This window comes from Mytilus galloprovincialis, chromosome 7 (assembly GCF_965363235.1).
Source record: "Mytilus galloprovincialis chromosome 7, xbMytGall1.hap1.1, whole genome shotgun sequence".
Taxonomy (NCBI): domain Eukaryota; kingdom Metazoa; phylum Mollusca; class Bivalvia; order Mytilida; family Mytilidae; genus Mytilus; species Mytilus galloprovincialis.
Genome location: NC_134844.1, coordinates 70,034,962 through 70,057,693, shown reverse-complemented (window position 1 = coordinate 70,057,693; position 22,732 = coordinate 70,034,962). Strand labels below are relative to the sequence as shown.

General features: G+C 32.4%; 2 long non-coding RNA genes across 3 annotated transcripts; one reads left to right on the top strand and one right to left on the bottom strand.

Annotated features, from left to right (window-relative positions):
• Positions 1-515: 515 nt before the first annotated feature.
• LOC143081915 (uncharacterized) lies at positions 516-6,354 on the bottom strand. The gene is made up of 4 exons (XR_012980153.1): positions 6,252-6,354; positions 5,558-5,688; positions 1,579-1,671; positions 516-888 (listed from the first exon to the last, which is right to left on the bottom strand). It is a non-coding gene; the product is annotated as an uncharacterized LOC143081915 (long non-coding RNA).
• Positions 6,355-19,644: 13,290 nt separating this feature from the next.
• Positions 19,645-22,079, top strand: LOC143083570 (uncharacterized). Of its 2 annotated transcripts, XR_012980788.1 has the most exons (3): positions 19,645-19,773; positions 20,594-20,728; positions 21,205-22,079. It is a non-coding gene; the product is annotated as an uncharacterized LOC143083570 (long non-coding RNA). The 2 variants fall into 2 exon arrangements; XR_012980787.1 differs by lacking the exon at positions 19,645-19,773 and having other exon boundaries at positions 20,481-20,728.
• The last annotated feature ends 653 nt before the right edge of the window (positions 22,080-22,732 follow it).

The following is a 22,732-nucleotide window of genomic DNA, read 5'->3' as shown; positions in this document are numbered from 1 at the left end:
AAAAATATGAAGGTATTTTTTTAAAGCTCACAATAGCATAAAAAAAAGCTGGAATTATATCAGAAGGAACTAATTTATGTTGTTTTGTAGAAAAATAGAAAACAGCATGACAAACAATAAAAAACTACATTTGTACTAAAAGAAGAATAAGCAATGTTTAATGAAAATTGACAGAATACTTTCAAGTCGGTATAGAACCACTAATTCGGGCCCGGTCAGAAAATAGTACATAATTCAAACAAAGGTGTTCCTTCTGTTAACTGTATCTTTGTCAAAAGGGTCAAATATTTTGGAAGTTTTGGTTTATAAAAAAGCTTGGGGACTTGAAATCACTGTAGCACCCTAATGGAAAGATTATTTTGAATATTAAACAGTATACACAATCATGAGAAGAGGGCGCATTTGCCCTGCTGTTCAGATCAAAAATACCTGTTTTTGTACTATCTAACTTTTGGGAAACAGTACGCTCTAATATGTTATGAAAGGTATGTTGTAATTTTCAGTAGCAGTCAGGATGAGGCATAGTTTTGACATGAAATAAATGCCACTTTATTTGAACTTAAAACAAAGTAGTCGATAATGCTTGAATTTGCAGAATAACACATAGAAAGCAATGGGACTATGATCATGATCATGAATTCGTGATATCCTAAGCAGGAAATATGTTCAATTTCAGGCAAATGTTTTATCAATAGAACGCAATCAATAGGCTTTAATTCGACAGTATAAAATGGACAAAAAAGATTGTACGACGCAGTTGAATCTAAAAAAAGTCTACTTCATAATAACATCATTGTGGATTTGGTGGATCGGGTGGTGGTGATGGAACCAACAATATTGGTTGATCGTCTGGTACTTTACCTAAATCAGCAGACATTTGCTTTACAGCTGTAATAAACAAAAAATACAGTACTTGACAAAGAATTTAAATCTAATATTGCACATTAAGTAAATTTAACACGAATACCACAAGTCATTCATTTAAAGATTTGGCATTTTTTGTTGTTATTTTACTAAACATGCTAAAGCTAAATGATAAATGATACAATACATGTCAACAGATGAGGAATCAAATAACAAATGAAAGATGTTTATTCATCTAATATTAGTCAGAGGATAATTCAGGAAATATAAAACAAGTTCCAAATGGTACTTTCAAAACACTTGTACGACTAGAATAAAGTGATTATTGTCATATATATATTATGTCGGTTTATGTCGGTTTGGGTATCGAACCCAATTTTGTCAATATTATAGAACTATAAACGACTGTCCCTCAAGTGGGAGGTTCAACTAGCTTGCCTTGAAGTTAGGTGTTAGTTTTTCCATTTATATCATAAAGTAGTTCAGTATAAAAATGTATGTAATGTTATTTTCGACGACAAGGGATCATTTTTAGAAGAAGTAAGTGCATACATTCCAAATATATATAGTTATAAATGTTATCGATGTGTTTCACAGGTTCCACATGAAATTATGTTATTTTTTTTGTCATTTATCATATAGTGTATTTTTCATGTCTCACAAAACTGATATCTTGAATATATAAGGTTCATTTTCATACATGTACAATGTTACCTTTTGATTGATTTTCATGCATGTAATGCCTTTTCTCCGACTGATTGAATGATTCATCGCTTCCATTGTAAAAGTATGATAGGACTTTAAGCGCTGCATAAAGTAAACTTCAAAATGAAACATTTTTAATAATGAGTAAAACATGTTATAACTGATCATATTTTCCATTAATTTCTTCCTGACTTTTCAATATTTTTAACAGTTTTTGTGATCCATTAAGTAGATTAAAATGTCTAAAACATTATAACCTTAGCCGTATATGGCACATTTTTTGAAATTTTGCGTCCTCAATGCTGTTTAACTTCGTACTTGTTTTGGCTTTCTTACTGTTTTGATCTGCGTATCTCTCAAGAGACTTATGTAGACGAAACGCGCGTCGTGTGTATCAAATTATAAACCTGGTACTTTTGATAACTTTATAAAAACACAATGATACATACTATATCGCTACCATTCCGAATAACGAGATAAAAAAGACTCATTCAATTTCACGGTCAGATATTTAGTGTCCAATGCAGAGTTTTGATTGTTGACGAATTTCAGACATCCTTTATAACTTCATAAGCTTCTTTATCTATGTTTTGTCCAGTAATAGTTAGTGAACAATGAAGTAAATTATACTACACAGCTTAACAACCAAGCGTGTATTAAACAGTTAACAATCTTATACCGATCTGATTGGTCAATGGCTGTTTAGTTATCAATCCAAATCAACGTTTGGGAGATATAAATTCAGACAAAACAAGTTTTTTGTACATGAAGACTTATTTGATATTATGCTTCTACTTATTTGGTGGTATAATATTTGTAAAAAAGTGGTTTTGGTGGCATATCTTGATTAATTCTGATACATTTGTCTCAATGTCCATATAGATTTAGGACACAACAAGAGCATCGATAATTGCGTAGACACCGTCTGTTGCTCAAAACTGTTCTTTTATTCCTATTTGTCATAACTATAGATTATTGATTTTTTTCAATTGATTTTCCTACTTTATCAAAAATTGTATTCAGCGGAAGAATAATTGTTCAGGGATTGCAAAATAAATCCTATCAAGTAAAAAGAATACGAAATATTCTTATGTTGTATATATATATATATATATATAGGCGTAAAAAATAAATTTCACATGTGCAGATGTATATATTCATTAAATAAAATAATAAAATAAGTAAAAAGTTAACAGTTCCATTCTATCGATTTCATCCTTCCATTGGGACTCTTCAGGATAACTGATGTAGTGTCGCTATAGGCGACGTCGTCAAGGAGGTTTATGGCGTTCCGTCATTGTTCATTATTAGTAATTCTCTGGGTTTAATTTCGATCGGAACGTTGTTATGAAATAACGTTCCATCTCTTTCCTATATGCTTCATCCCGTCTACATTTAAAGATAGGCATTATTTGAAAATGCTTTTTACCACAAATATCAAGATGTGCACTTATTGGCGAATTTCTGTATTGTGGGTGTTTTATTTGTTCTTTGTGAACTCGCACCCGTTCACAGAGACTATTCCCGGTCTGTCCAATATAATTTTCGTGACAACCAGGACATGTGACGCAATAAATAAGATTTGTTGTCTTACAAGTCATATTGGCGTTCACATGAAATTTTTTGCCATCTTTAAACGATTTCATTTTACCCGTTTCTAAATATTTTGTATCTTGACCGCAAACACCGCATCTTGAATCTCCGCAGGCGGATTTGTGCTATAGTTTCCGACCCTAACATTCGAGAAGTACGTTTGAAGGAATTAAAAGGCTATTTGACACAACAGTTATACCCAGAGGGTCTAATCGAAAGTGGAATTCGAAAATCTAAACTATTAACACTACAAGAATTACGAACCCCGAAAGTGAAAGACACGGATGAAAACTTAAAGAAAATACCGTTTGTTAGTAAACATGATCCGTGTTTATCAGACGTTTTTAATACAATTAAATCAAACCTTCCGATCCTACACGAAAGTGAAACTATGAAAAAATTGATACCGGAAGGAAACTTAATCTACAGCCGAAGACAACCTAAAAACTTAAAGAAACACTTAACTAGAGCTCGGTTCGAACCGAAGGTTAGTGACTTTGAAATAAAGTCTTGCGGAGATTCAAGATGCGGTGTTTGCGGTCAAGATACAAAATATTTAGAAACGGGTAAAATGGAATCGTTTAAAGATGGCAAAAAATTTCATGTGAACGCCAATATGACTTGTAAGACAACAAATCTTATTTATTGCGTCACATGTCCTGGTTGTCACGAAAGTTATATTGGACAGACCGGGAATAGTCTCTGTGAACGGGTGCGAGTTCACAAAGAACAAATAAAACACCCACAATACAGAAATTCGCCAATAAGTGCACATCTTGATATTTGTGGTAAAAAGCATTTTCAAATAATGCCTATCTTTAAATGTAGACGGGATGAAGCATATAGGAAAGAGATGGAACGTTATTTCATAACAACGTTCCGATCGAAATTAAACCCAGAGAATTACTAATAATGAACAATGACGGAACGTCATAAACCTCCTTGACGACGTCGCCTATAGCGACACTACATCAGTTATCCTGAAGAGTCCCAATGGAAGGATGAAATCGATAGAATGGAACTGTTAACTTTTTACTTATTTTATTATTTTATTTAATGAATATATATATATATATACAACTCGTCTAAACATCAACCCAACAATGTTAGATCTGTAAATTTGCTTTCGCAAATTTTTTGGTTCTTCCCTGGCCGGGATTCGAACCCATGCTACTGTGATATCGTGACACCAAATCGCCTGCACTGCAGCCGTCCCGCTAGACCACACGTCCACCTGGGCTCTCAAAAAAGAGCTTTCGCTGGCCGTGTGTTACCTTTCCTCGTCAGTTTTAATCTAGCGGCGTACTACAGTACATGATATATAAGGCATGAAGATGTTATTGTTACAGAGCAGCTAAATTATCTATAGTAAAGGATCCTACAATTTAATGTAATATACAGTCACAGAAAATAATTATATTTATAAGTACGTCTGAGTCAGTGACAACTCTACAACAGATGTATCCATAGGATCGCCATCAATGATGGTGATACATGGCTGTGTACATAATGTATATACAACTCGTCTAAACATCAACCCAACAATGTTAGATCTGTAAATTTGCTTTCGCAAATTTTTTGGTTCTTCCCTCGCCGGGATTCGAACCCATGCTACTGTGATATCGTGACACCAAATCGCCTGCACTGCAGCCGTCCCGCTAGACCACACGACCACCTGGGCTCTCAAAAAAGACCTTTCGCTGGCCGTGTGTTACCTTTCCTCGTCAGTTTTAATCTAGCGGCGTACTACAGTACATGATATATAAGGCATGAAGATGTTATTGTTACAGAGCAGCTAAATTATCTATAGTAAAGGATCCTACAAATTAATGTAATATACAGTCACAGAAAATAATTATATTTATAAGTACGTCTGAGTCAGTGACAACTCTACAACAGATGTATCCATCGGATCGCCATCAATGATGGTGATACATGGCTGTGTACATAATGTATATACAACTCGTCTAAACATCAACCAAACGATGTTAGATCTGTACATTTGCTTTCGCAAATTGTTTGGTTCTTCCCTCGCCGGGATTCGAACCCATGCTACTGTGATATCGTGACACCAAATCGCCTGCACTGCAGCCGTCCCGCTAGACCACACGACCACCTGGGCTCTCAAAAAAGAGCTTTCGCTGGCCGTGTGTTACCTTTCCTCGTCAGTTTTAATCTAGCGGCGTACTACAGTACATGATATATAAGGCATGAAGATGTTATTGTTACAGATCAGCTAAATTATCTATAGTAAAGGATCCTACAAATTAATGTAATATACAGTCACAGAAAATAATTATATTTATAAGTATATATATATATAACAATATTCTCTTGTTTCAGCTTAAAAGCAAATACAAGTAAAAGGTTATTTAAAGATGATATAGACATATACCTCCATAATATATCAAGTGCACCCAGGCTGACAGAAAGATAAGAAAACATGTCTCAACTATAAACGGGTAGTCCTGTATGTTAAAAACTCCATTATCTGAATTCTTCATGGTGGGTGTTAGTAGCAGTGGCCTAGAAAGCAATTCATGATAAATGAAAATAGACTAGTATATACTAAAGATTAAATAACTAATTAATACTGATAGATTCAAATATAAAGACAACTATGATTTTGGAGTCCAAATAGTAAAAAACAACATGACAATAATCAACATAATGGAAGAAATTCTAGAGAAAGTATAAACTCTAAACCTATTTTGGGTTGACAGTATTCTTTGGTTTTACAACAAAAAACAAAATAAATAAAGTTTGTTTTTCTTTACTCTTAATGATATTGCAGTCCGTCTATAAAACAGTCTTAAAATTTGTTCACATGGTTTCATACTTTGATCTCTAACTACAGTATGACTGCAAATTATATGTTGAACCTTAATAACCTGTGTGTTGCTTGTATGTTGCCTTAAATCAGATTTCGAGTCACGTAGAATTTTAAAAATTAATATAAATTTCGGCCATCTGTCTTGAGAAAAAGAATTTGGGTTCAAATAATAAACATAGATGTATGTCATCACATAAAGTAATTTCATTAATCTGTACTATAATCAGGGTTATAAGATAAATCAAAACAAACATACCCCTTTTTACTGTTAGCCGTAAGTCCTTAATTTCAAAGTCACGTAGAATTATAAAACTCTATATAAATTTCGTCCGTTCTAAAATAAAAATGTAGGTTCAAATCATAAACCTAGATAAAGCATGTAAACGTCTACGTATAAACTGACTTCGGTAATCTTGACAATAATCAAGGTTATTAGATAAATTTAAACTTTTTACAGTGAGACGTGAGTCTTAAATTTTGGAGTTTCAAATTCTGTGTATTAAAGTACACCGTGTAATACCTAAAGTGCAAATTATCTTTCGTTGTCATACAAACAATGTTCACATTTCCAAGAGGTCACTTCCTTGTGGAGTTTAAACGTATGTTCGTTCCAATAGAGACAACGGAAATCGACAGAGAAATAGCCATAAATAGAAGATAACAGAAATAAATAGAAAATTAGTATACCTAAACTTTAATAAAATCTTAGAAAGGGAATGTACCAAGTCAATTGTAACGAGTTTCTTAAAACTAAAATGTATATGACATTAATGGAGCAATGCATGTACATTTACCAAACTAAGTATAAATACAAAGTTGGGGTATGAGTGTCAATAAGACAACTGTCCATCCAAGTCTTACATGTCTTAATATGTAAAAAAAACCAAAACAATAATAGATCAAAGTACGGCCTTAAACATGGAAACTACTTGGCTCACGTCAAACAGCAAGCTATAAAGGACCCTAAAATGACTCGTGGAAAACTATTCAAACAGGAAACACAACGGTTTTATCTATATAAAAGAACGAGAAACGAAAAACAATTATATATCAACCACAGCAACAAACGACAGCCACTGAACAACAGGCTCCCGACTAAGGACAGGTGCATACAATACAGCGTTATAAACGTCTTAATAGGCTCAAACTGTCACTCTAACCTGAAACAGTAGTGTTACATAACAACATATAAAGACACACAATAACCTTTATGGGTTGGATGTTGTTTTCTTTAACTGAATACTAATAATTGTTAAACGATATGTGTTTGAAAAAAAATATAAAATATAAAATTTACATGTGTGAATGTTTGTTTCCATGTGTTTAATGTCAATATCGCTTTCGTTATCCTCTTCGGTTTTTTTTATTTGCAGGATTTGGTTTTCGTGTTGATAATCAAGTCTTAAATTTTTTATTAGTTGTAAGTGGCTTTGAACTATCTGTCAGTTTACTGTGAGTAATCTCAGATCTGTACCTAGTGTCTTTTTGTTGTTGGGATGTACAAGTAACCGGTCAATTCCATTTGTATGTTTATCAATCTGATGAGTTAAGCCTTTTTCATTTGATTTTTATAGTTTGTTCTTATGTTGTACTGTTATACCACTGTCCTAGGTTAGGGGAGGGTTGGGATCCCGCTAACATGTTTGACTCCGCCACAATCTGTATGTATGTGCCTGTCCCAAGTAAGAAGCCTGTAATTCAGTGGTTGTCGTTTGTTTATGTGTTACGTATTTCTTTTTTGTTCATTTTTTGTGCATAAATTAGGACTTTAGTTTTCTCGTTTAAATTGTTTTACATTGTCATTTAGGGGACTTTTAAAGATGACTATGCTGTATGGGCTTTGCTCATTGTTGAAGGCCGTACGGTGACCGATAGTTGTTTTTTGTTGCGTCATTTTTTTTTATCTCTTGTGGAGAGTTGTCTCATCGGCAATACTATCACATCTTTTTTTTTATTTCTTAAGAAGAAACATGTTCCTTGTTTTAATGGTAACTGCGCTTTTTGAAGTATAAGTATGATTTGTTAGTGAGCGTAAACTCGGTAATTATGTGTCTGTCTAAGCTCAGTTTGAGTACAGAATATAGGGTTCATTTTAAGTGGCATGTATTCTCGTTTCATACACCGTGAGGACATGTTAAAAATGTTCCACACTGAAGGGCACAGTGCAACTTATAAGTTTCTCTTTTTTATGATTACTAGCAAGATAGTGAATACCGGTACTGTTCACAACAGTTGTTGCAATATAAAATGATGCCAGTACGACAAAGATAAAAGTTTTAAAAGCCAATGACATACAACATTATATATGTGTATATCAATGTAATTAGACATTCATGATCAATGGTTTCAAAAGCCAATATGCAACATTGTATAGCAATGGAATGAAATGTTGATTAAAAAACAGTCAAAAGTCATCCTTGCTACAGATGTATGCTATATTTGCATAAAAAGGAGATTTTTTTCGTCATCATTTTTTCTATTGATTTCTTTTAAATTGAAAGGGGTTACCTGTTTAACTTGTTTATCTTTGAGTGTTTTGTAGCGTTATTTTGTGGATTTAGAACTAGGTATCTGACATATGAGAGGGAAACTTGCTTATTCTTCAAATTAGTATCTGGCTCTCTAGATATCTTTCCGTTTTTTCTTGTCGTTGTAATCATAAAGAGTATACATCAAAACCATAAGTTAAAGGGCAACAAGAAAGATTGCGGTTGTGTTTGATTATGATAAAAAAAAAACTGAATAAAAATTATGTACTTTTCTTTACATCTTTATCATGAAAATCACTAACAAATGTTAAGAGGACGTCAAATAAAACTACAGTATCTGATCAATTTCCAAACTATTCAATAATACAATAAAGAAAACGACTGAACTTTTTAGATATTGAAATAGGTCATCGCAAAATGTTCATTTTTACAGTTATCACGTTCTTTTGTGGCATTTTAAAACCAACAATTGTTAATCATTGATGTTTACAATTAACATCTATGTGTAGCAGTTTGTTTTTATAGAATAAGTCAGTGTGTGTTAAATCGTTCAGTAACAAGACGAAAATATGAATAATAATTACTTATAGAACACAAGTATTTGTCATAGCATATATTCTTTACACCTGAATGGAGAAGATGAGAAGAAAAAAAACGTTAGTGCAATGTGTAAACGAATTTTTTTTAATTTCAGACTTCTATTAGCATGACGATGCATTTAAATGATGTTAGATCACATTCTGTATAAAGAAAGTAGGAAGAAACTCGTTAACCATGCTTATATTTTAATTATTCAGACTATTTTCAAAGTCAAATTTTTAGATATAATAGTAGTATGTCGGGTTAGTCGACCTCTCATATGTGGAGGTGAGATAAGCATAGCTGGCGTAGAAAAATTCCACAGCGTTACTTCTGTTTTTTTTTTGTTGTCAATGTCAATAATGTCGACTGTAATGGATAATAATGTTCCCAGTTCGAAAGAATGCACGTACCGGATCTGAAGACATTCCTAACAAAACAAAGAATAACATGTAGTCTTTTTTGGAAGCAGCAGCTGGTTAGGCTATGTGAAATTGCTGTTGAATTGAGGTTGGAAGTTACGCAAACACAGGACGACTACAAACAGTCGAAGAGAATGGGGCTAAATAGTTTTAACAGAAATTCTGATTTGCGGGATTTGCCTTTGATAGAATCATACGACATTTTAATCTATCTGATGAAAGTTGGTCAATGGAATGAGTCACGTTTATCAAATTACAGGAAAGATAAGGTATTCAATTTATATACATCCAATGACATTCATGAATTTAAATTGCACAGACTCATAAACACTGAATATGTCTATGTGAGAGCAGCATGTGTTTCCGAGACAAGGCAGTCAGAAAACCCTTACAACCCCTGGGTTATTGTTGGAACAGAAGGCCATTTAAGAAGTGATGGATGCACTTGTGTTGTGTAAGTTGATTAGTCTTACCTTAAAAAAACTGATATATATATATATCAAGCACGGCATTCAACTTACCAATGTTTTTTTTAATTACCTCTATAAAATTATAAGAAATTAACAAAACCATGTGCAGCTTTAATTTCATTTCTTCATATCAATACAAAATACATATACCTCTGTAAATTAAACATCACATGCTTATTTTAAAGCCATATTCATGCTACATGTAGGTGCAGTGTTGAAGGCTGTTCTTTGACCTTTATTCAAATTGTGACTTGTAATGAATAGTTGTCTCATTGGCAGATGCACTTATTCCACATCTTATTTTTTATAAAGATGTTGATGGACTAGAAATTTTGATACTAGAAATATGACTTGATAAATATATAGTTTAACATGAAAACAAGTATTTAATTTGTATCTGGGTTAGGGTAATAATTTACACAGAATTTATCAAAATATTTCAAAACACTAACCATTAAACTATAGAATATTATGAATTTAGTTCTTACATGTATTATGTTGTTTTATTGCAAAAATACAGCATGATATATAATCGGAATCACTTTTACTTGCCTTTTGTTTTGTTTTTCATATGAATTTAACAGGTTTTTTTCTCAATATCGCAAAACTTTTGAATCCACTTTCAGTCTTCAATTACACAATGGCAATTTAAATGCACCCAATAGTTTATGAATTTACAGTTGTTATAATCCTACATGTAATATTGTAAATGTAGATGTAGTGTATTTTTCAGTGATAATGGTACCTGCAAGCATATTACAGCTCTCCTGTTCTCATTCGAAAACTCTTCAAGAAGACACAGAGACCACAGAGACAGAAATACAGAAGTTGGTACTGGTGTCCCATTTCCATGGGATCGAGCAAGAAAATTGTCAGAACCACTGACAATTAATAAAATCGATATTAGAAATAACCCTTCATCTTCTTTGCCAGTAGAACCGCATTCTTCGCATTATACACCTTCAACAGGATTAAAACTTTCGGAACATGAGATAGAGAAGCGTGTTTATAATTTGTGTAAAATAAATAAATTGGTTTTTTCACATATATTAGAAATTTCCAGTGACGAAAGTGACGGTGAAGTTGAAATCCCTATGTCAATGAAACAATTAGCTGATAAAATCAAAGATAATGGTAGTAATTTTTTAGACTTTATTAAATTGTATCATGATGATGACATAATACACCAAATCCAAGCAAGAACAAGCGGGCAAGCTGAAAATCTGGAGTGGTTTTTTTACAGAGTTGGAAAAATTACAGCATCTTTATTTCATTCTGTTTTACATTTTAAATTTGGAGATGAGAAAGACAATTACATTTTAAGAAATAGTTTACAGCAAAACAACAAAATTAATACACCAGCAATGGAATATGGAATCAACAATGAACCAATTGCAAGACATTTATACTTTCAGAATTATAAAAAAAACATAAATGTGCTAAGATATCTTTATGAGGTCTTAATGTATCTAAAGCTAATCTATTTTAAGGAGCATCACCTGATGGAATAATTTGTTGTAAATGTTGTGGAAAAGGCTTGATTGAAATCAAATGTGGCTTTTCATTTAAAGATTCAACTCCACAAGAAATATGAAGACATACTGACAAAAAATATCACCTATGTTTCGTTAAAATTAAAATTTATGCCTCAAACAAAGTTCGCCATGGTACACACAGATTCAGGGACAATTGGGAGTGTGCAATATAAAATGGTGTGACTTTATTTTTTACCCTTACAAATCTTTCATTTGTGAAAGAATTTACTTTGATGATGATTTATTTTTATGCTTCAATTGTTGACAAATGTGACATTTTTTTCCAACAATATATTGAGAAAATACCATGCAATAAATAAAAGAATAAAACTGAATTTAAACTTTGTCACGTTCATGTTCTTCATGTATTTTGCTTTTCTTTTCAGAGTAAACAAGAAAAAAATCTTTCAATTTGCATTTTATTTTGTTACTAGTGGCTTATCCAAGTTACAAATGAATCTACTGACTTTTACCATTTGATTGGCTTATTGTTTAAATGTAATGTCCATCACCTGAGACAACATACGAAACAGTTTTAGCCTTCGATTTGATCGTTCCACGTGGATTCTATGTTTGGTAATATATTTAGTCTTAATAACATCTGCTACAGAGAGTCGTTTCCCCTTTCCCCATTTAAATTTCTTTGTAAATGGAGGAATTACTAATGTTGCCATTCGATCAGTCAATATATCACGAATAGTTAATCCTTTGTCAGCCGTTATTTCGTCAACAGGTTTAATTGAGAAAAGAAAGCCACTGTGCTCTGTGTTGTATCTTCTGAAATGAATGAAGACATTTGAAAGTGTTCTGTGATTTGTACGAACTGTATGTTCTACTTTGAGCTGTAGGTGATTTTGGCTTTTGAATAAACAGTTCTGTGCAGTCAATTATTCCAGTAGTTTTGGGAAAACTGGTCTGAAAGGATCTAGGCATATACTTCCTAATGTTACGTCTTGATGGCCACTTAATGCAAGGTTTAAGAACCATATGCATTAGATTTATCCATGTGGTAAATATTTGAGATACACGAGATTCCGGTACACTAAACAAATTACCCAAAACAAATGATTACATAGCAAGACGTAGCTTCATTACAGTAAGAATATATTCATTGACATTAGAAAGTTTTCTCGGCGGTCCAATCTTGCATCTGTCTACACTCCGGCAGTTGACATCATCAGTAGACTGTTTACCTGACCAGTACTTCACTTTTGGTTCAACTTCATCTAATACTTCTACAAAATAAATATACATAGTCATAGATTTATTAAAATCCGACACTGATTTGGCGATTTTTTAGTACAGCTGTACATACATCTTTAAGTATAAAAAAAGAAGATATGTTATGATTGCCAAGGAGACAACTCTCCACAAGAGACAAGATGACATAGGAATTAACAACTACATACCGTCGCCATACAGCCTTCAACAATGAGCAAATTCCATACCGCATAGTTAGCTATAAAAGGGCCCAAAATGACTGCAAAACAATTCACATTGAGTGTAAATTTATGCTTTCCAACTTTCTATTGACTTATTTGGCCTTGCAATTATTTGATTCAAGCTTCACTGATTAGTGCACGTGTTGCATAGACAAAATGCATGTCTTTTGTAGAAAAAAGTATAAGCCAGGTACCTTTTAATTGTATATATGTATACATTTTGAACATGTATTATTTTAATGTATACTTACTATAGTGCCCATGCTGTAACAGTTGAATACAATTTTTCATGAGGTCAAGGTCAGATTAACCCACTAAGTCAGACATTTTACAGTAGTAACTACTTATACCACTCGGGTACCGATGCCCCAAGACCGTGTTGAAAAGATATGCCAATTCATATTTCAACGATTTTTCATCACTTTGGCAGGCAAATCTTATTGTCACGCTTTAAATTATTTAAAACGGAAAGTCCCTAATCAGCTATTGTTTAAGTTATCTACCACGAACCATATATATATATTATCCTTTTATCACATGAAATTCTTAGGATAAATTACCATCAATTCATACAGCTGTCCATCTAAGGACAATTTACTGACTGTCACCTGTTGCGTTTTTTGTTTTTTCTTTTGCTGTTAAAATGTGTATAGACATTCACATTGTCATAACACTGAAAGGCAAACTTATTTCACATAGGGATTGACAGATTTTTCTTTCTTAAACGACAAAAGCATGTGTTTCTTGTTCAAAGATATTGAATCTTACATAGTATATCAGTCGACCAACCAACCAACCAACATACCAAACAACCAATCAATCAATAAAGAAACTACTATGTCTCAAAGGAGAAAAGGGGAACCGTCTAACAATTGTTTTTAAAACAATCGATTTATATTGTAAATGTGCACTTTTAACCATTCTAATTCACTATAAATATCATGAAATGCCTAATTGGCACACACCCAATTCTTTTCTTTCCTCTTTTGGAAATTTATTAGTTCTTTCCACACAATTGTATTTGTTCTGATTATTAGGTCTTTCCACTTTTCTGTGGAAAGACCTATTGAATTTGTTCTAATTTTGTACTTGCGCTTGATTTGTGTTTCGCAATATGTTGCTTAGATATTCCTTATATTGTATCGTATAGTTCATACGCTTTTAAATTTCACCCTGCTAAGAAAAACAATTTTCTTTGTTAAAATTATCTCCCCGAACACTGTTTTGCTCGTGACTGCATCTCCTCCGTAAACCGTACAAAAATGGGATACATATATTTTATATCTCCTTATGCGTTTGATATAAGTGATATGCATTTCTATCTTGTAAACCATAAATGATAGAGACCTAGGATTTTTTGATTTGAAGTCCCTGATCCAAAATTAAGAAAATTAAGTCAAGGTCGGAGGTCAAGGTTATATTTTTTAAATAATTAGAAACCAGTGTTTTTGTCGGTAGAAACAGAGTTATGAGAGACAGGTTTAAGTGGTAGGGCTACCCTCACTTAGTACATTATGTGTATAACGATATTATTTGAAGGTAAAAATTGAATATTAAAGGAGCTGATCGAGATGTATCTTTTGATCCTATTGTTTTCATGTAGCAAGAAGAAACACAGACAATCATTAGTACGACTAATCCACCGTTATCTGACAATTATTTCGACATGCTTTTGAAATTATTGGTAGAACAAAGACAGATTCAAAAGTCACAGGAACAAATGATAAAACAGCTTCAACAGGAACTTTTAAACACAAAAATTGAAATAACGCAGAAATTTCACGATATGAATAAAACATCATGCAAAAAACAATTTCAACAAATTACCACCGTGAAGGATAATTCGAAAAAATATCCAGGTTTTGGAACATGAAATTGCATCCTTTAGCCCTATGGTAAGATAGATTAATCTGCAAAGTTAGTTCAATGTTTTAAATACGACGAAACATCTGGCAGCCGGGACACATGCAACAAATTATAAACCTGCTGCGATTGGAAATGACGCTGACGCTAGAAAAAATGATTTCATATTACGTTTTAACAAAGCCGATTTGACAGAGAAAAAATGGAAAGTTTCTCTCAGGATCTGGAACAGAAATGGAACGATTTAAATAATAAAGGTGAGTGCAATTTCATATTCATAAAAGTAAAAATGAATCGTTGGTTTCCTTTATGTTTAAACTCTTTGTACTTATTTCATTTCAATTACCCAGTGTTCAAATGATAATGACAAATAATGCAAAACGCAAAAGATCAAATGAAAGCAAGACACACCGAACGGGTATTGGAATAACAAATGTATGATTGTTATGACAGGATCCAGTCTTCTCAGATTTAGTTCTAAACGTTTTGAGAAAATAATGTTCTGCGTACTATAGAACTGTTTCTCTAGTTCTTCGTCAATTTATGCGCCCATTGTATACAAAAATTTAATCAACGTGTGGTTTGATCTCAGTTTTTCATTGGTTTAAATCCGATTATGTCGTCAAAATTTCTTCCTTTCGTCTGAATTTCCTATTGTGACGGCATATAAAAGGCGACCATGCATGATGATATGTCACATAGAAAGAACACATCTTTGTGCTGGTCATTCGAAAAGAAGGAATACATTTGCCTGCATATTGTTTGAAAATCATTAAAGAAACCGATTCAACCACTGCATCTCGTGTAATACGATATTTATACACTCCCGACAGTTAAATTTTAAATATTCAAAACGCTCGGCGAGCCTCGCGTTTTAAATTTTAAATTTTTTAAGTCTCGAGTGGATAAATATCGTATCACACTCGATACAGTGGTCGAATCTATATTTAACTTACATTTGTACTTTTATATTTTGAGAGTAGTTAGAACTCAAACAATATTCACAAATAATACAGGATGGTTTTGAAGGTTAACTGACTAAAACACAACAATGGATTTAAAACACATATAAGTGCTGTCAATACCCTCAATACTCTCGATATGTTAAACCTTGTCTTTATGACTTTTTTTTTGTATATTCATTATCACAATTATTTATTCATTTATTTTTGTAGATCAAATAAAAGAACTACTAGTAGCATTCTCGACACCTAAATTACCCCTTTCTTCTTACAATACAATTCTTAGAAAAGTCGTTTGTATGACAGAAGGAAGGAGTTGTGATTTTTGTTAAAGCTGTGAATGACGTCACCACTGTTTCGGAGTTTGTGATTGAAAGTTAAACTTTCGTCGTTTTAACTGATATTCAGTCCAGGTGAAAATGATCTTAATTTGGATTTACTAAATAATTAAACAGGTAATATAAGATCGCTTGCACTTAAATTAGTCTGTATATATATATCAGGTATATAGGACACATTAATTTACCGTAATAAATGAATTGAGAGAAAACAAATCTGGGGTACAATTTTCAACCAAAACAAAAAACACACAAACTATAAGAGGAAAAAAACGGAACAACAGAAATACTGAAGTGCAACAAAAAACAAAACCGCATACAACTAACATAGAAACAAAATATTCTTTAAAAACTATCAAATATACTAGCTTGTTTTGGTACATTCTAGGAAAAATCCTGGGTTTAACATGTTGATGCTGGTGGAATGGCAAAACAATTCCCGCTGATACAAAATACAGCTAAAATAACAACACATATGCCAGAAATACTGCACAAACAAACGCAAAAAGCACTCATCAAAGAGGGACGCATAAATAATATAATCATGATTTCAGGATTATGAATATCTGTATTCTATTGCTATATCGTTACTTGTTTTGTGCTGAGTGCCTGTCTAATTAGTCCGATCTAACTTTATCTTTTTACCTTATGTTTATAGTTAGTTCTACTGTTTATAACCGTACAAACGTAGGAAACAGTAGTATATCGCTGTTCTAACCTCATAAATCGATTAAGAAAAAACAAATCCGTGTTACAAACTAAAACTGAATCAACGACACAACAGAAACACTAAAAACAACACACTCAGAAACGCACTATAATATAGCAATGGCCATTTTCCTGACTGGGTACAGGATATATTAAGCTTAAATGATGGGTTTAACCTGGTTGTGTGGCTAACGAAACCTTCCACTTTTATGGCAATGTTAAATATATCATTAAAATGACAACATTATATGACAAGACGAAAATATAAATAAACGGGAGAACATACAGGACAGAGACGCACACAAATCAACGAAGCAATAAAACATTACGACAGGGTAATCATTATCATAGTTATCAGGCTTAAAATTTACTTCGCTAATATGTTTCGTCTACATAAGACTCGTCAATGATGCTCAGTTCAAACTACTAAAGAAAGCAAATCAAAGATGAAAGCATTGATTACAAAAAAACAAATCCAGAAAGTAGTGCTTAACAAGCTAAAGTTATCTACCGAGGATAAGAAAATCCTTAGTATTAGAATAATCCTACTTTTGCAAACAGAAAATTTATGAAAATACTATCTAATAAATATACATGTTAACACCGAAGTGATTACATGTACTAACTACAGAATAAAAACGAACACGTAAAACAATCTAAATCAGCACATATGTTAGCCGAAGAGATTGTCGCACAAACGTGACGACACATTTAAATTTCTTAAATTTTCATAAATATAAGAGAGAGAGTTCAAGATTAGGTTTGTTATAATGTTGTTACATGTATTAATAACAACGAAGATAACAATACTTATTGATATATGATCGTGGTAGTTATTATACAATTAATTGTGTTATCTAGGTATGTCGGTATTTCTTCTAAATCAAACTGTAAACAAAACACATCGTCTGAATTTAATTGACCCAAACTATAATCTTATTAATGAACTGGTTGATTAATTATATTTACCCTATCACAAGGATAGAGCAGAATACAATAAGATTTACAACTGCAAACTATAAGACATTTGACAATATCCGATTAGAACAACAAAAATAACATCAGTTCTTAAGGATGTTCGCTTCTCAGTTTCAAAATATATAACTTTTCAAAAAACTAGTATATATTGATAGGGGACAATGGGGGATTTATTGAGGAATCAAAAAAGCAAAAAAAATATAGGGGTCACTGAGCTTGTTTTCGAGATATAAGCCAATGGAATTTTTGCGGTAAAATGTTCTCTCTTGATTTTTCATAGCTTTATCATTGACGAGTTAAAGTTCTCAAGTACTACTAAAAATAAATAAAATTTTATAAGACAATTGGCTTATAATTTTACCTGTAAAAGATTTATAAAAAGAAAAATGGGAGTCCATGGGAATTTTTTTTTAAAGGCATTCAAAAGGATAAAACAAGAGGATTCCGAAAATCTGACAAAAATTCCAAAACATGACAAGAAACATCTTTAATACATGAATTTTGGATAGCAAAATACCTGACATGTCTTATTGCAATGCGAGTTCACACTCAGCAAAACAGTCACAACCATTAATAAGTCACGGTCAGTACCAAAGAAATCAGACGACGTAATGGCAAACCATAATCTAAGATATGGTAAAAATGTCTTCAGTTAATTTGGACACAGACACTTCGTATGAATCAAAAAAAATTACGGAGTGTCATTTTTAATATGTTCTCCTCATAACTTTGATGGAGCGATTTTTGGATAAGGAACACACTTCTGTTTATATAGTCCGTGTAATGTGAACATACACGAGCATAACGTATAAACTGATATATGTAAACACCATACTAATGGGCAAAGGGTATGTTACTGCCAAAAAATGGGAAATTGATAATTGGAAAGTTGAAATCGTCCCGTTTATCATAGATCTCGGGTGATATCGTCCATCTCTGTTAATATTGAGGAAAATATCTAGGTATGAAGCATTCCTTATAGTATAAGAAGTTTCCATAGTTTTAAGTTAAAATATAATTATTGGCTGAAATATAGGTAATTCAATAATAGGACATCATCAATATATCTGAAAGTGAAAATTTTGCTAGAAGCTTTTTCTTTTTGCCTTTTAGAAGGTTCTACAAAAATTCGGCTTCTTCATTACGAGTACATAAACAAGTAGGCTAGAAGGGTATACAATCAGAACCCAAAATTTTCCAAAACGCTTACATATCCATTAACGTAATGAATGTCTCTGTCGTGAGTCGAGTTCGGGTAATTTAGTGGTTGGAATGATTGATGTTTTAGAAAAAAGTGTTTGTATTGTTTTACAACTTTAACAGGTGTTTCCCTCATTGTTGAGTGCAAATTTGTACCAATAGTTGCTTACAACCTATTTTTTCTGGTCTTTTGTGGAGACTTATCTCTTAATTTGTAATGCAAGACAAATCAAAACTTTTGAAACATGGTCAGTAAATCTAAATTAATTGAACGGAAACAGCTGAAATTTAAGACTAGGAAAGGGCTGTCATTACACAGACGGAAATATTTCAAACAAAACAGATCAGTTATTCACAGTCACCTAGTACCAATGTTAGTCATGTGTTAGTTGTAATATTAAATGTTAAAACCTAAACTTTAATGTTCATTTATATTTCAAAGGCTCTATTGAAGATATATCTCAATATATGGTTTGGTATGCAAATTGCAATATTTGTTTTCATAATTACTCACGATAACAACCACAGCTAGTTAATCATCCACTTAAGCGAACAATAATTAAGGCACTTACATATAACTTCATAGATGTAAGTGAAACGTGACATAGATGTGCACATTTTGTGGTAGTCGTTGCGTCTATTTGTTGACCCTAAACTGTCTATGATATTATTGAAGTGGGATGAAGTGTTGTGAAAAATATTATATTCAATATACGAATGGGATGGTAGCCAGTATTGCAATTAACACATGTATACAAATATCATTATTTCTAGTATGCTGCATTTTACAAGGTGAATTTGATAGTGTATAATGTAATATCTATATGTCAGTCATGAATTTAGTAGATTACGTCCTTGTTGATAGTCTATCTAGTTTCCTACATTGGAATAGTATGTATCTGTATACATCTGGATAATAACGGTCAATATCAAAACTGTGTTTTTAATTTTGTATGCAAAACTTAGGAGCCTGTAATTCAGTGGTTGTCGTTTGTTTATGTGTTACATATTTATTTTTCGTTCATTTGTTTACATAAATGAGGCCGTTAGTTTTCTCGTTTGAATTGTTTTACGTTGTCTTATCGGGGCCTATTATAGCTGACTATGCGGTATGGTCTTTGCTCATTGTTGAAGGCCGTACGGTGACCTATAGTTGTTAATGTCTGTGTCATTTTGGTCTTTTGTGGATAGTTGTCTCATTGGCAATCATACCACATCTTCTTTTTTATATTAGCAAGCACACAAAAACAGTGTTTTTTTCAGAATACAAATTAAAGTAAAGAACATGTGTTATCTTCTTCTTCACTCTATTACTTTTCTCCATAACATCAAAACCATAAGAACCCACTACAGAGAAAAAACTAGACTAAGGGCACTTTAATACGAATACCTGTTTTTGCTTTATTATCAAAGAATTGATACTAAAGAAAAGTACAAATGCGTCATTCAATTATTACTTGACAGAATTCTATTACAGAACACTTTTTTGTTGCTGTTGTTGTTGTTTTGTTACTGCGTAGATTCTTATTGACGATTCTGTATTTTACGTTTTAGTCTTGTGTATACAATATGATGTATGGAGCGCTCGCAGTAATTGTGTTTTTATTTTTAGTGAGTGACTGTCATTCTAAATCTATTCAGCAACAAAATGTTTCGGTTGATGAAACCCAGGATGAACGGATTTTTGCACTCGAGAGTACCATTAAGAAATTGGAAACTATAGTTCAAAATGTGACTAAATCAAAAGGTAATATTCATAGCCTGAGGTTTTGTTTAGATTTGATAAGAATGACATCAATATGCCTTGAACAAATAAATGATAATAATGTGATTACCAAACACAGAGGACTACAACGTAACTTCATAACTATAAAGACTTTATATTGTCGTCTTTGGGACCCATTTTTAATTCTATTTGCTCAGATAGGTAAAATCGCTTGTAAACATAAAGTTTACAGACACTCGACTTGACTGGATATATATGTAATAAAAGATGCTAGCACTAAAAATGCCATATTTGTCGATTCCTGATAGTCAAATTTCAAAATATTTAAATGATCAGTTAACATAGAGATATCTATTAACAGTTAGCCTTAAATGACACAGCTTCAAATTTAATTCCAATTCTTTATATCACACATCTTAATTATAATCAGATAGATATTTGAAGTAATGTGGTTAGTTAAACGGTGTAACTTAGATATTTATGTTTATTTTATGTAGATAAATCTGAGCAACCAGTGATGTTTTACGCGAAGATAGCTAACAGAGACTTTACATTACATATATTATCGACAGTTGTGTTTGAAACCGTCATTCTCAACATTGGGGGATGTTATGATAAGTATGATGGAATTTTTGTTGCTCCAAGGAAAGGCGTCTACATGTTTTCCTGGACCGTGTCTACTCAAAGTTCGAAACATGCTGTTACAGAACTTGTAGTTGAAGACAAAATCATATCAACCACCGGAAATACGGATAATGCTGGAGGGATTCATTCTGCATCGATGACGGCATTATGTAACATGGATAAAAATGAGCATGCGTTTATCAGAACTGCAAATCATGCCAGTGCAAATGATTTTTACAGCAAACCGGCCTATCCCCAAACGTCATTTCTTGGAATGCTTGTATATGATAAAAAGTGAACATTTACAATTCCAATACTGAAATCGATGTTTATAAGATGTTGCTAGTGCATCACGCAAGGAAAGTTTCACGATATATAATAGAGTATTAAAATGTTGCTTGAAACATGAACGTTATGAAACATTTATATGTGAAGATTCTTTGCTGTTAAATTATAATATGTGCTTTTGTATATATATGCAGCGATAACAGTACATGTGTATTACAATAGACAGTACATTAGTACTAGCATAAGCAAATAGATATTGTTTTTTTAAAGTTTACTAATGGAAGGTTTTTGGCAATCATTTTGAATTAAGGAATGTTTTTTTTCTTTTTCTTGTCCAGGTCTTAATCTTTGTCTGTGTTTGGCTTTACTTCTGGTCCGATTTGATTTTAACCGCTATTAAAAGTATGTATTTTAATTTGAATTGTAATAACAGCCATTAATAAACAATGAGTGTATGTGAGTTCAATTTGTTCAGTAGCCATAGGTTCGATATTGCCTGGTTTAAACATAAAAGTGAGAAAGGAACGGGGAAAGTATTAAGGAGACAAAAACCCGACTGAAGAGCAGTACATGTATTTGTCATAAAATTAACAATTTAACTTGCTTATAAAAAAAGAAGATGTGGTATGATTGCCAATGAGACTACTCTCTACAGGAGAAAAATGACACAAAAATTAACATCAAAAGCTCACCGTACGGCCTTCGACAATGAGCAAAGCCCATACCGCAAAGTCGGCTTTAAAAAGCCTTTTCGCAGTTAAATTTTACCAGTCTTGACTGTTCTTTTCAAACTGGACGTATGACCTTCAACAATGAGCAAAGAAAAACGTAAAGTAAGATCCAAAAGGCCTCAACATAACAAAATATTTAATAATTCAAGGAGAAAACTTCAACAGTTTGATTTTTTTACTGCTGATATTCAAAAATTAACTGGAAAACATAAGGTTCGATTGTCTTCATTGTTGTATGTTATGAAACTTCATTAATAGTATTCTAAATAAAGGCAACAGTAGTATACCGCTGTTCAAACTCATAAATCCATGGACAAAAAACAAAATCGGGGTAACAAACTAAAACTGAGGGAAACGTTTTTTTAAACTATGTTTGCACTTA